This window comes from Pecten maximus, chromosome 12 (genome assembly GCF_902652985.1).
Source record: "Pecten maximus chromosome 12, xPecMax1.1, whole genome shotgun sequence".
In the NCBI taxonomy this organism is placed as follows: Eukaryota; Metazoa; Mollusca; class Bivalvia; order Pectinida; family Pectinidae; genus Pecten; species Pecten maximus.
In genome coordinates this window covers 24,927,273-24,939,476 of record NC_047026.1, presented here as the reverse complement: position 1 = coordinate 24,939,476, position 12,204 = coordinate 24,927,273, and the positions used below count along the sequence as shown (strand labels likewise).

The 12,204-nt window shown below is 37.3% G+C and overlaps 1 protein-coding gene across 1 annotated transcript in view; it reads right to left on the bottom strand.

The window, feature by feature from the left end:
* Positions 1 to 4,395, bottom strand: part of LOC117339387 (neuropeptide Y receptor type 2-like) — an 83,891-nt gene extending 79,496 nt beyond the window's left edge. Inside the window, exon 1 of the mRNA XM_033900949.1 lies at positions 3,589 to 4,395. The gene's annotated coding sequence lies outside the window, so the exon portion shown is untranslated. The remainder of the gene's footprint in view (positions 1 to 3,588) is intronic.
* Positions 4,396 to 12,204: the final 7,809 nt, after the last annotated feature.

Sequence of the window (12,204 nt, the reverse complement as noted above, 5' to 3'; positions counted from 1 at the left end):
CAAATATGCTAAAATCTTTTAAACGACTTCTCAATAACCAAGAGTTCCAGGGAGTTGATATTGGATCTGTACCATGCTGGGGTGAAGGACTACCAAGTTTGTTCAAATAAATAACCTTGATCTTTATTCAAGGTCACATGGGGTCAAAAAGGCTTAAATCTTTAAACGACTTCTTGTCAATAACCAAGAGTCCCAGGGAGTTGACATTGGTCTGTAGCATGCTGGAGTGAAGGGCTACCAAGTTTGTTCAAATGAATTACCCTGACTCATATTCAAGGTCACGTTGGTCAAGTATGCTTAAGTCTTTAAATGACTTCTGGATAGCCAAAGTGCCGAGAGACATTATATTGGCCCTGTAGCATGCTTTCAAATAACTGCAGGATCCATATATGAAAAGATCACTGCATTGCAGGTGAACGATTCGGGCCCATTGGGCCCTTGTTTATGGTTCATTGATTACTATATAGATTACGTCATGTTATATATATATGTAAATATATATTGTGGTTAATCTTTATAACATCTATTTGATCAACCAACGACGACCTACTCTACATGATCCCTGGCGTGTCTACCGATGAGAGATTTGTTGCGTGGCATCATAGATCACGGCCTGACTTCCGCTGTTCCTAGTTATTGAGCAGGGACATGTTAGGATCCCCCTGTGATCTTGTGTCATAATTCATGCATGGGCATGCAAACATTCCAGACTTCATTTGAGAGATGAAAAGTGGGGAAAAACGTAAGATGTGATAGCGTTGGGTGACTTTTCCTGATTGTGAGATTACACATCAACGGCGCATTCCCAAGGCATATTTACAAAACAGTGCGAGATGTATAAATGATAATGTGCTGAAAGAAATGCAAACGATTAGAGATCGCGATGCGTATATTTTTAATATTTTATTATTATTATGATTATGTTGATGGAACTATTCCAAAATGGATCCGTCGACATATTTCTGCGTCGGAATGTGTCTTTCTCTGAATTAAATTTAAACTTGCTCTTATGTAAATAAGTAAATCATCAATTGAATGAAATACTCATTGCTTTTTCAAACAATCATCTATACGAATTAGAACACCAGAAACACAATAAGACGTTATCCCAATTGTACAGAATGAACACCCACACATTAAAGTCACACTTGGGGATAGTTATTATTGAATAATGGATTTGATTCATACAGCTACAAAAGCATTGATAATATTAATAGAACAATCCAAAAGGAATTATGTTCAACAGCAAATTACAGTGCTTTTATTAAACAGATCATGTTTGCGTTTTAAGTTTAAATAAACGTATTTCGAAAGCCAACTAACGACCCCGTGTCTGAATAGAAGGTGAAAGTCGGGTCTGTATATCCTTCGGTTAATTTGTTGAAACACTGGTTTCCGGAATGGTTAGTTTGGAAGGCGGCAATAAGGTGCTAGAGTGTGATCCGTGCAATTTAGATACACAAGAGACTTTAATCAAATTCACGAAAACACATAAACATGATTTTGTACATGACAAGAGATTCGGTTCTAACATTTAAAACTTGGATATCGAGACGGGTATGCCTTGGTAGTTTCCTTTTCAACAGTGAAGACGGGAGCTGTAATTAATTTGAAAGATTAACATATTTATTCAGGATTCAAGGTGACAATGCATTTCTAAAGTATGAACAAGAAACTAACGGACGCTCTCGGGTATGTCTCCGTGATAAAATAAATGTGCTGTAATATGCAATCTATTTACCTGATGAGGAAGAAGAATTAAGTTCTGGTTGATTTCATTTGTTTTAAAATATTGATACAAATAGTGCATGTAGATTCCTCACCAAATAGCATTTGCATTACCCCTTCCGAGAATGGTTATATATTGTACATTTCAAACTATCTTTTTTCGAATTTCGGAATAAATACAGCCAAATACTGTTGGTACTCTGCCTGGCTCCCAAATTGCGTTTGAGTAGTGATACATTAGACATACCTAGCACAGCAACACTGAACAGTAGTGTTTTTCAAAATACTAATTATCTTTCCTATCTTATCCTTTCTTATCTAACGGAACAAACTAATTTTTAATAACAGATTTTCAACAAATATGCTTTGCTTCTATTTAACAACGGGTCTTTGGGCAAAACAACTCACCCGGTATGTACAACATGCTGCAAATACAGCCATCTGGATCTAAATAAAGACTTTAATCTTTGCCGCAATTCACCCATTCCTATCGCGTCGCCAGGTCATGAGCCCTGTCATCTGAGAGAGCAATACCTCCGCTGTCAAATGGGAATGGGAAACTACGGGATCTTTACATATCTTAAACAGGTATATATCTATTGCGTTTGAACAACTGTGGTCAGTAATAATGGACATATTAATCGATTAAGAAGCGAGTTAGTACTACTAACCAGTTATATACCAGTGTCAAAACAGCAGCTCCGCGAGTGCTACGACTAGCATTTTGAAATGGAAGTATTACAGGAATAAGGATGATTTAAAATGTTTTCCTGTGGGTTCGTACATATGATACGCGAGTTTAAACTGTACATATTTCATAGGAATGGTTATGAGTGTAACATCATATGTTGTACAGTGTGATCGTTTTACATGTTCGAACGCACAATAAATCAAGCATACATATAATTAGGACATTTCATAGATAAATATATATAGCGCAATCACGGACGATAAGGGCATATTCGCTACATAGCACTCTATTTTTGCGCAGACGATACAAACATCTTCACTATATGATACTCTCTGGGGGATCTTCACTACATAACAATATATTGATGTGCGGACGGTAGGACAACTTCACTACATGATACTAACTGGTTATATGTAAGGAAAAGTCATCTTCACTACATGATAATATCTTGAGCACAGGCAGTAAAGGCATCCTCAATAGATTATATTTTGGTATGCGGGCGATAAGGACACCACTACGTAACAATATATTGGTATACACACAATAATGATACCACTACAAAACAATAGCCTGTCGTACGGACGGTACGGAAATATTCACTACATATCAATATATGTACAGACGATAAGGATCCTTATCTAAAATCAAGTTCCATATCATTGAGAACGTGTTACATGTAATGTATGAACTGTAGACATTGTGATCCGATATTCTCAAGGTTGTAATGAAATATCGGCCTGGTTTTGTCTAATCGCGACATTGTTAATATCTAAACGATATGTGTTGCACCCGTTTCATTAAAATTATTTAATAGCCTGTTGTTTTTAAAATAGGTTTCTGGATTGATTTGAATGTCGTTTCACATAAGCAAATAACACAACTAATTATTGTTAACATATACAATAGTCGTTACCAGTGCACAGCCGTAAGGTTGAAACAAGTTACTGTATAACTGAGAAGAAATTAGGATCGTAATGAAATGTTAATGATCACGGAAGACTACATCTGGTGTGTAAGATACATATCGCATACGTGTAATCGGCGTTTTGTTCAAGTTCATAATTAAGATGTATTCTCACGAATAACGAAGGCACGTGTTCTACGTTTAGCATAAAGTGGATATATATATATATATTTAGATACGAAGGAATTAAGAGTCGAGTACTTACCACTGTCAGCAGAGCTATCATACCAGTGAAGATAAGGTGGGGTTTCCTTCGCTTTGGAACACAAGACGGTTCGGTATGTTTAAAGGTCCAGCCGCTGTAGCCAGGTACGAGTTTTATCTATACACTGTCAGAACCATTCACGTGTATGCCGAGTCAAGAGAACTAAAACGTCTGGTCTTTCCCTTTAGCTGCGATTTCAGTTTTTATACACACAGTAGAACACCGTCTGGGTTAAAATCAGTTCAACTTTGCTGGGTATATGTGTTTACACCAATTCATTAAAATAATACGCTTTGTTGTATTTAATAACTTTGAATAGTGAAGTCATAAAAACACGTACCACAATCAAGTTTGATTGTAAAAAGCATCTGTTCACAATCTCAATAAGTCGTTTGTAATAATTGGGTAAAGAGAAGTCCTATCAATTAAATACGTTCACGTGTACACATGTAAATATATCAAGAATTCGTGTAAATGATTTCAAAAACACAGCAGTTTCCTGTCACTCTAAAACAGTACGACTGTAGTCCGACAGTCACAAACCAGTGTTGGTACAGATTGTGTGTACTGCATACGTCTGTTAGAACAGACTGATTCTGACTGGATTAGACACGCCGGTTGTGGAGGCCAAGATGATGCCTGTTCTCCGGTGGCACAGCGATGTGAGCCACTGATTCCGGAGACAGTCTCCGTAAACCTAGGCACCAAGTTCCAGGAGACAACGGCTTATAATCAATAACTGTTTGCAGCGGAGGCCGGAGCTGCTACAAAGCTAAACTCTTGCGGTGTATCCTGTGATGGCGAGCCTGCTCTCTCGGTAGCTTCAACACATACTGAACGTATAGCAGTGGACAAGTCGCTAAGATGTGACCGGCATCAGCAATCAGCCTCGGCTCAGTACGGCCTGTTGGTAGGCTGCTTTCACTTGTTACGTGGGCTTAGCTGGAGTTTGCTTTCCAGATGGTAAGCATGCTGCGACCATACTATCTGAGCCTATATGATGTATGGATGAAGGGAGGGGTTAGTTATCCGGAGAGTTAAGTGATAAACGTGCCATTGTTGTAAACAAGGATTTCAATCGAGCACATTTTCAGATGGATTTAGATGTATATTTTTTTTTCACTGAGAACAAAAACAAAAACTGAAAAATGACGAAAATATACCTGGTGAGTATGTAAGGGGCGATGCCTTCATTTAACGAAAAGCAATCTCCGCTTTATTTAGTATTCCCGTTGTTTTTTTAATCAAGTTATAGGGCTGAAGATGATTATATCCCTGCCATGTGATTGGGGAGTGGGATTTGTTTTATGTACAACATTGCAAACGGTGCAGTAAAGGGAATGTATGTACATGCATATGGTATTTCTTTTTTTTAATTTGAGGTATTTAGGGGGGAAAGATTTAAAGGCCAATGAAAGATCAAAACCGATATGAAATAAAAGTGGTGGTGACGTTTAATTTCAACTTTCTTGGTACGTGCCTGTTCTGTGATACATTTTAAACAAACTTGATACAACATACACGTGATGAATGTCCTATTGTGTTGTTTCTACAGAAATCTTTGTAAAGATACAATCGATTTCCGAATATTTAAAAATAAATTAGAGTAAGTTTAATAGCTGAAGGTAAGTATGTCGTCTACATCAGTTGAACTAGGCCAATGTCTCCTGCGGGATTGTACACATTAAGACTACATTACGACTCATTACAATTCATTTGCGTGAAAAGTCAACGGCAGAACTGATGGGATAGATTCAATACTGGTGTAAGTATATGTCCCCAGGCAGTCGTAGATCAATATAGTTATCTGTAATCCGTAAACATGAGAAGGCTCCATCTTAATTTGGTGGAAATGGACCTCACGAGTACATAGAACATAGCAGTGAAATGAAAGACATGCTGGCTTAAAGGTCAAAGCTTAACGACACATGCAACGAAGAGAAGATTACAGCCATGCCGACGCTGTGCCACACCAAAGTAGGATATTTTGCGACTTTAAGAAACACGGCGGACAATCTAACAACGAAAAACAATCTATTGCTTCCCGAGTTGTTTGCAAAACAGGAGTGGTTATATTTATACACTTCTTCCAATAATAAATCAACTGAAAGAAAATTTAATAATGTCGAGGAATTCTCTTGTTGACCTGATCTACTCACATTATGTCTCCCAGCAACCAGAACAAAAACAATATACCACATACGGCGATTACTACAGGCCAAAAACTCAATGAAATAAAAATCAGCTATGTCGATCGCTTTGAAACCAAGGTGTTGGCGAATACATGCAACAAATGTACAACTATGTCAAAATGTGGCTATGAGTTTCTTAAAGTATGTGTTGTTAAAAAAATACAGGCATGATTCGATGCATAAATCATTAAATATCATATATATGTAGTGTGTCATTTTGCATCTAAATGACCACTCAAAGTGTCGTTATTTCGTTTCACAAATCGTAACGGAAATAATGTTATGCGTTGCTACTTTACCCATCGTGGAGTACCTGGATCAATCTATTGCAATAATACCCGTTCACTGAATGCTCTGCACAGGTCTAGAAACAACCTCTTCTCTGGATTTGTTTTGAAGTGAAAATAGAGCAAATTTGTTTCTGGAAGAAAAAAAAAACATCTTTACTGCTATCGATTCTAATGAACGGATATGAAGCGATATAAGTTACAGTTGATACAGAATCTAGCATCAGTAAAGTTATTTGAATGTACATGTAACAATAGGTCGATGAATTCACCAATAAGCGTATAGAATTTTGTTCCTGCTAGGTTATACTGTTACAGCCACTCATACAGGCCGACTTCCGTTCATTTAGAAAGTTTGTATAAGGAGAAATCAGTCACGCTGACAGACTAACGACCGAGGCAGCGTACAACAATATGGTCAACGGAAATCACAACCTTTATTTAATGCCCGAGACCAGTCGTTGATGATTTAATATTACCCCGATAACTCGGCACTGGTTGTTGTGTGGGTGGGACAACAGACAATAACCTTAGCCGTACTGTAATTGACTTTATATGCACCTGGGTATAGACAAGCAAATCTATGAATAGCAAGTTGCCCAACTTAAAATCACACGAAGGTAATGAATTGCCCTTTCTTTATCAAATAACTTTTGCAATATATGAATTTATTTTTCAACGACTCAAAGACAAAGTGTAAAGCCGAAAACTAATATTTCTATATGACTACAATAGACATCAACAGGAGTAATCTGGAATATAGATTTTGTTTGAGGCATATAAAAATGGAATAATGCAAATTAAATTCATGAAGATTGTGTTGATTGATGCTAAGTTAAACCCTGGAGGGTCTCCTAAAAGAATATATCACTCTCCTTATCTATTTCCATCACATACCAATTTAGCAAAAATTTCAGTGCAAATATATGTAACATGTTCCAATCATAACGACAATGTTTAAAATGTTTTCCGAAACTCCTCGCTACCATATTTGAGTGTTAGACAATAGTTTTAATCTTATGAAGAGCATGTCAGTGTAGGGGTATCAAGGACAATCGTGGAACACCGATAAAGAAGGGAAGCAATAGAAAACTACAAAATGTGTTGTCAGAAAAATATAAGCGAATTAGAATCAACACATCCAATACTGATATATACAGCAAAGGTTAATGCTTGATTTCCTGGAGCATCATTTTCTGACGGAGTGCGTTTTTTCAACTTACCAGCACACTTAAGAAAAAAAATGAGAGAGGATTATTTCAACTGGTTAAATAAGAATATTTGCGTTAAAATAAAAATAGATCTACGAAAGCTTGCTAATGCAACCAGTAAAAACTTTTGTTTGCGGTTAAAAATGTTTTATTTGCATTGGTTATCTGTAGATTACGCATATATGCAACGATGCAATTGTTCATAGACGAATGAACTGACGGAAACGGACGTGAATGCAATACTGAAAAGACCTGTCAAGACGGTCGTATGAAAACGTTTTAATATAAACACAATATTAACACTTCCCTTGAATGCCATTAGATAAGGCTTATTATGCCTAATGTTATAAATTTTTGATAATTACGCAAGGTGATCAGGCTGGCGCGTCGATATCGGGAGGCCTCGTTACGCAATTATCAAAGTTTAACTGCGCGCTATTATGATTTCGATTTCATGCACTACGAAATATGCAAAGAAATATAGATTAATGATCAGTTGTCAATTCACATAAGACAAAAATATCGAAATATTTCAATAAAAATCACAAAACTTGTTGATTGCATTGTTTAAAAGCAATATGTATTTACCCTGATATCAAAATAATTCAATGCAGCTACAAAAAATAAAAACAAATCCTACAATAGATCGTATATCGATTGATACAATGCTTGCTTATCAATCATAACAAAATCAACTCTTAGATGCGTACCATCAAATTATTAATTTTCGATCACCAATGCATTTGTGTATAATAATAATGTCGTTATACAACTAGCGGCTGGTAAATAAGTCAGGTATGGCACTAGCAGGCTTCCGTAAAGTTCAGTAGTCATACTGCTGTTATATATAAATATATATATATTTATCTGGATTTAAGCAGCACGTGCTGAATACATTTACTTTAAAGACCAATGCATGTAATCCGATGTCCTGTACACATGAAAGCATATGTTGATGCAGCTGCATCTCGACCGATTCCGTCAAGGCTCAGAATGTCTCCGTGTCTTCACGAAATTACTCGAGATAATAGTTAATCAATCGCAGGGAGGAGATACGGCGGTGGATTTGTCCGTTATATATAGACAGACGGAAGCTAAAGATAATTTTATACAGTAACATTGACGAGGTGTTAAGATCAGGTATTGGTAACTCCGGGCAGACATTCACTTGACTAAAGACAGAAATATACAGTGATGATTAACAATCATAATATGCATACGGGGCGCATACGGGGCACATACGTATTCTACACATACATGATTGTTTTATGGTCAAAAGTGACAGTGTAAAACTGGTTCCAAATGGAGAAAGAAAGTGTCAATTGCTCGCAAGACAGTACCAGAGGCTGGATAGCGGGTTACGTAAATAGAACACAGAAGAACATATGCTACTAGTAATTGTTCGAATATTGTTGTCATTTATAGACAACCCCGCGGCAGATCGAAATCTATCAAGGGTTCGCAACGGAGCTGTCAACGAAATCGATTTCTTTAAGAAAGAACAGACGGTATAAAATATATCTTCGTCTTTATCAGTGTGGTATGATACCTGAATAAAGCGTATTTCGTATTTATTATACTTTCATACAGAGGTATGTATAAAGACATTTTTATGTTGTCTTACTGTTAGGGAAGGAACAAATCTCTTAAATGAGATAACTCTTTTGGTCTCTCTTCAGCTTGATAGGTATCAAGGCCCGAGCATATTGTAATTACTTTGAACAGATGAGTATAATTATATTAAAAAGTCTTTCTAAACTCATATCCGCTTTTGATATAATTAATCAGTTAGAACGAATGGACGTTTTATCTAACGAATGAGGGATACATCGTAATTGCAGTATCTGCATATTGGAATTTTTGTTTAACGAAAAAAAGTATTCGGCCTGTACTAAGCGGAAATCGTATCATGAATATGTGAGAATATTGGGGTGACTTGATTGCATAGTGATCTATGATTGCAAAAGTGACCTTTTGCAGCCGCCATTTCCCTAATGTCGTGCATCGTCCGTTCCTTAAATTTCAAAGTATTCGCATTAACAAAGAAGTTGAGGGGCTTGATGTTGGCTCCGTAGCATAATTGGAAGCAAGGCTACGTACATTGTCCAGATAAACTCGATTTCGGTGTCATCAAATCACAACTAAGGATACAGACGGAATTCCACGATTTGGTTTCATTTTACAATCTTTGCTGCGGGATACAGTCGGCCTTATGTATTACTGTTATTGTATTACTATACAATTGCTGTTGTCACTATGAAACATTTCTTCTTACATTGCTATTATCATGTGGTTGTTATGTGGAACAGAATAGATATTATCTATCAAATCTCGACTTGTTAGTTCACTGAAGGACAAAGACATTATTTCAACTCTTCGTAACCAAATAGTTATTGGTGAGTTAGTTAGGGAATCGTACTCGATTTCTAAGGTCATTGATTTGAATATCGGTTTATTTGTATAAATAGAAAACGGAATACAATTTCGTGTGTCTTCGGGATTGAAGAATGTGTTGAATATGGTTAAGTATGTATGTGGACTGTGATGATTCTCGGAGGTGTTGGAATCCTGACCGTCTTTCTATTTTCATGTTTTAGTTACAGTTGATAAGAAAAACTTGTCTATCAAACGAAGACACGAATCAACCTTTTTTCTTTTTTTTCCCAAGAAAACCGAAGACTACCATGTTATTGCAATCTAAATAAAGATGCTCATTCTCACTACGTTTCATGAACGTTAATGTACCGTAGTGAAAATGACCATCTAGATTTTAATTAGATTGATGCTATTTCATCAAGGAAAATGTATCATGTTAGCCTGTGTAAAGGATTGCACGCATCAAGGAATTTCACATCGGCCTTTTGGTAATTTTTGCCATGAGTATCAAAGGCACGTAGGTAACGGAGTGAATTATCATTAAGACGATTACTCAAGCATTGTTTATGGCTTTTGCATTGTTCGGATAATGTTAAAATTTGACAGATTTAAGACTTAGAGGATTTTTGTTTCAAATGAGTTTACAATGTATGTCGTCTACCAACAGCTCTAACGAAGGTACGATTTCCCTCCATTATTTCCATTATTATTATAGGAGACAAAACACGAACATACCGCAGCCTCCCAAAACACCAAACAAAACCAAAGATTTCCCTCCAGAAAAACAATTTCCCACTACAGCATAATTTTCCTTCTAACAGCCATGTTTTTCTTCTCACCATAGTTACGATTTTCTTCTCGATTCAGCACGACTTCGCTGCTGACTACAGCAGTTTTTTCTCCAATTTCCCTCCACACCTGTCACCATTTATCTGTTCACCACAGAATAATGTTTTTTTCTAGACAATAAGTTTCAATATTTCTCTTCATATGTCTCCCTTGACAATGCCTCAATTTTGGCCTTTATTTGAGCGTTCGTCCTTGTGAGGAAGGCGTTGGGTTCTGTCCCCTGACCAAGACATACCAGAGTCTTTAGAAATGATAGTAATGCTGCTTAGCGCTCAGCATATTTGGAGTGGAACGACTGGTTCGCCCGTTGTCAGTATAATGTGACCGGGTGGGGTGTGCTGCTTGGTGTCTTAGGCAGTATGCGTAAGTGAGGTTGCACTATAAATCGGCAAAAAGTTCCGGCCTATCACAAGGAGACTTACATACCGCAGTATCCAAAAACACACATACGCACTCACCACACGCATGCATGTCACACGCACGGGAGGCCGTCCTTTAATGACCTTAGTTGTTAATAGGACGTTAAACAAATTCACTACATTCCTGATTTCCTTTTATACTAGTCCCGATTTCCCTTCATACTACATGTAGTCATCATTTCCATTCTAACTCCATTCCTTTTCAATTTTTCTTTGCCCCGTAGTCTTATTTTCCCTCCAAATACCATCATGATTTCCCTTCTCAACAGAGTCAATATTCCTCCTAATTTAACAGCTATGATTTCGTTCGCACTACAGCACGATTTCCCTCCACACCATAGGCACAACTTTTCTTCTCACTATAGAACGATTTCCCCCTCCAGACACCAATTTCACATTACAGTCACGATTTCCCCTATCCCTATCCCCTTAAGTACATTTTCTATCCAAACTACAGCCTTACTTTCCCTTCCGATAGTCACACTTTCCCTTCGAACTGTAGCACGATTTCCTTTCTCACTAAAGTACGATTTGTTTGGTTTTGTATTGTTTAACGTCTTATGAAAAAGCTATGGTTGTTGTGTTCTGTGTAAAGAACGATTGATTCGCCAGCTTCGTAGACACATGTTTATTCTTCAGCCATTACTGTAGTAGAACGCTGAGTACCCGGATGTACACATTTACGATAGGCTAAACTAGTAGATAATATAATGTACAATCAGGTAAGACTAATCGATAATACGACAAGTCATTTGGGGTAGGCATCCCCTGTGTGTAAGAAGCATGCGTTGGATATTTGTTCTGTCTCGCTGTGATAGCGCGGAAATGATGCCGACTTTATAGTGCTATCTCAATGAAGACACTTCCAGATACCCTGCAGGCTTCCCATACTGTGACATCATACTGACAATTGGAAATAGAGTCGCCCCATCCCCAAAATGCTGTACGTACGTTTAGAAGCAGAAACTGCCATTTTTACGGACTCTGGTTTGTCTCGGCCAGGGGACAGACTGTTCAACTAAAGGCCAAAAGTGTTGCAGTGACAAGGGAGATTTTTAAAGCTAATAGAAAGGGAATAGATAAGATCCTAAAATTAGTCGCCTCTTAGGATCATCTGATGCAGTTACGATTTCCCTTGCCAATACTGTGTCAGGAGCTAGGATCTCACTTTAGTCTTGAATTTCTCACCACAACCATGATTTATAATCTCATTACCGCCCCATTTCTCTGAGTTAGTTAATTAGTAATTAGTTCTTAACTGTCCATAAACACTATCAAGGTC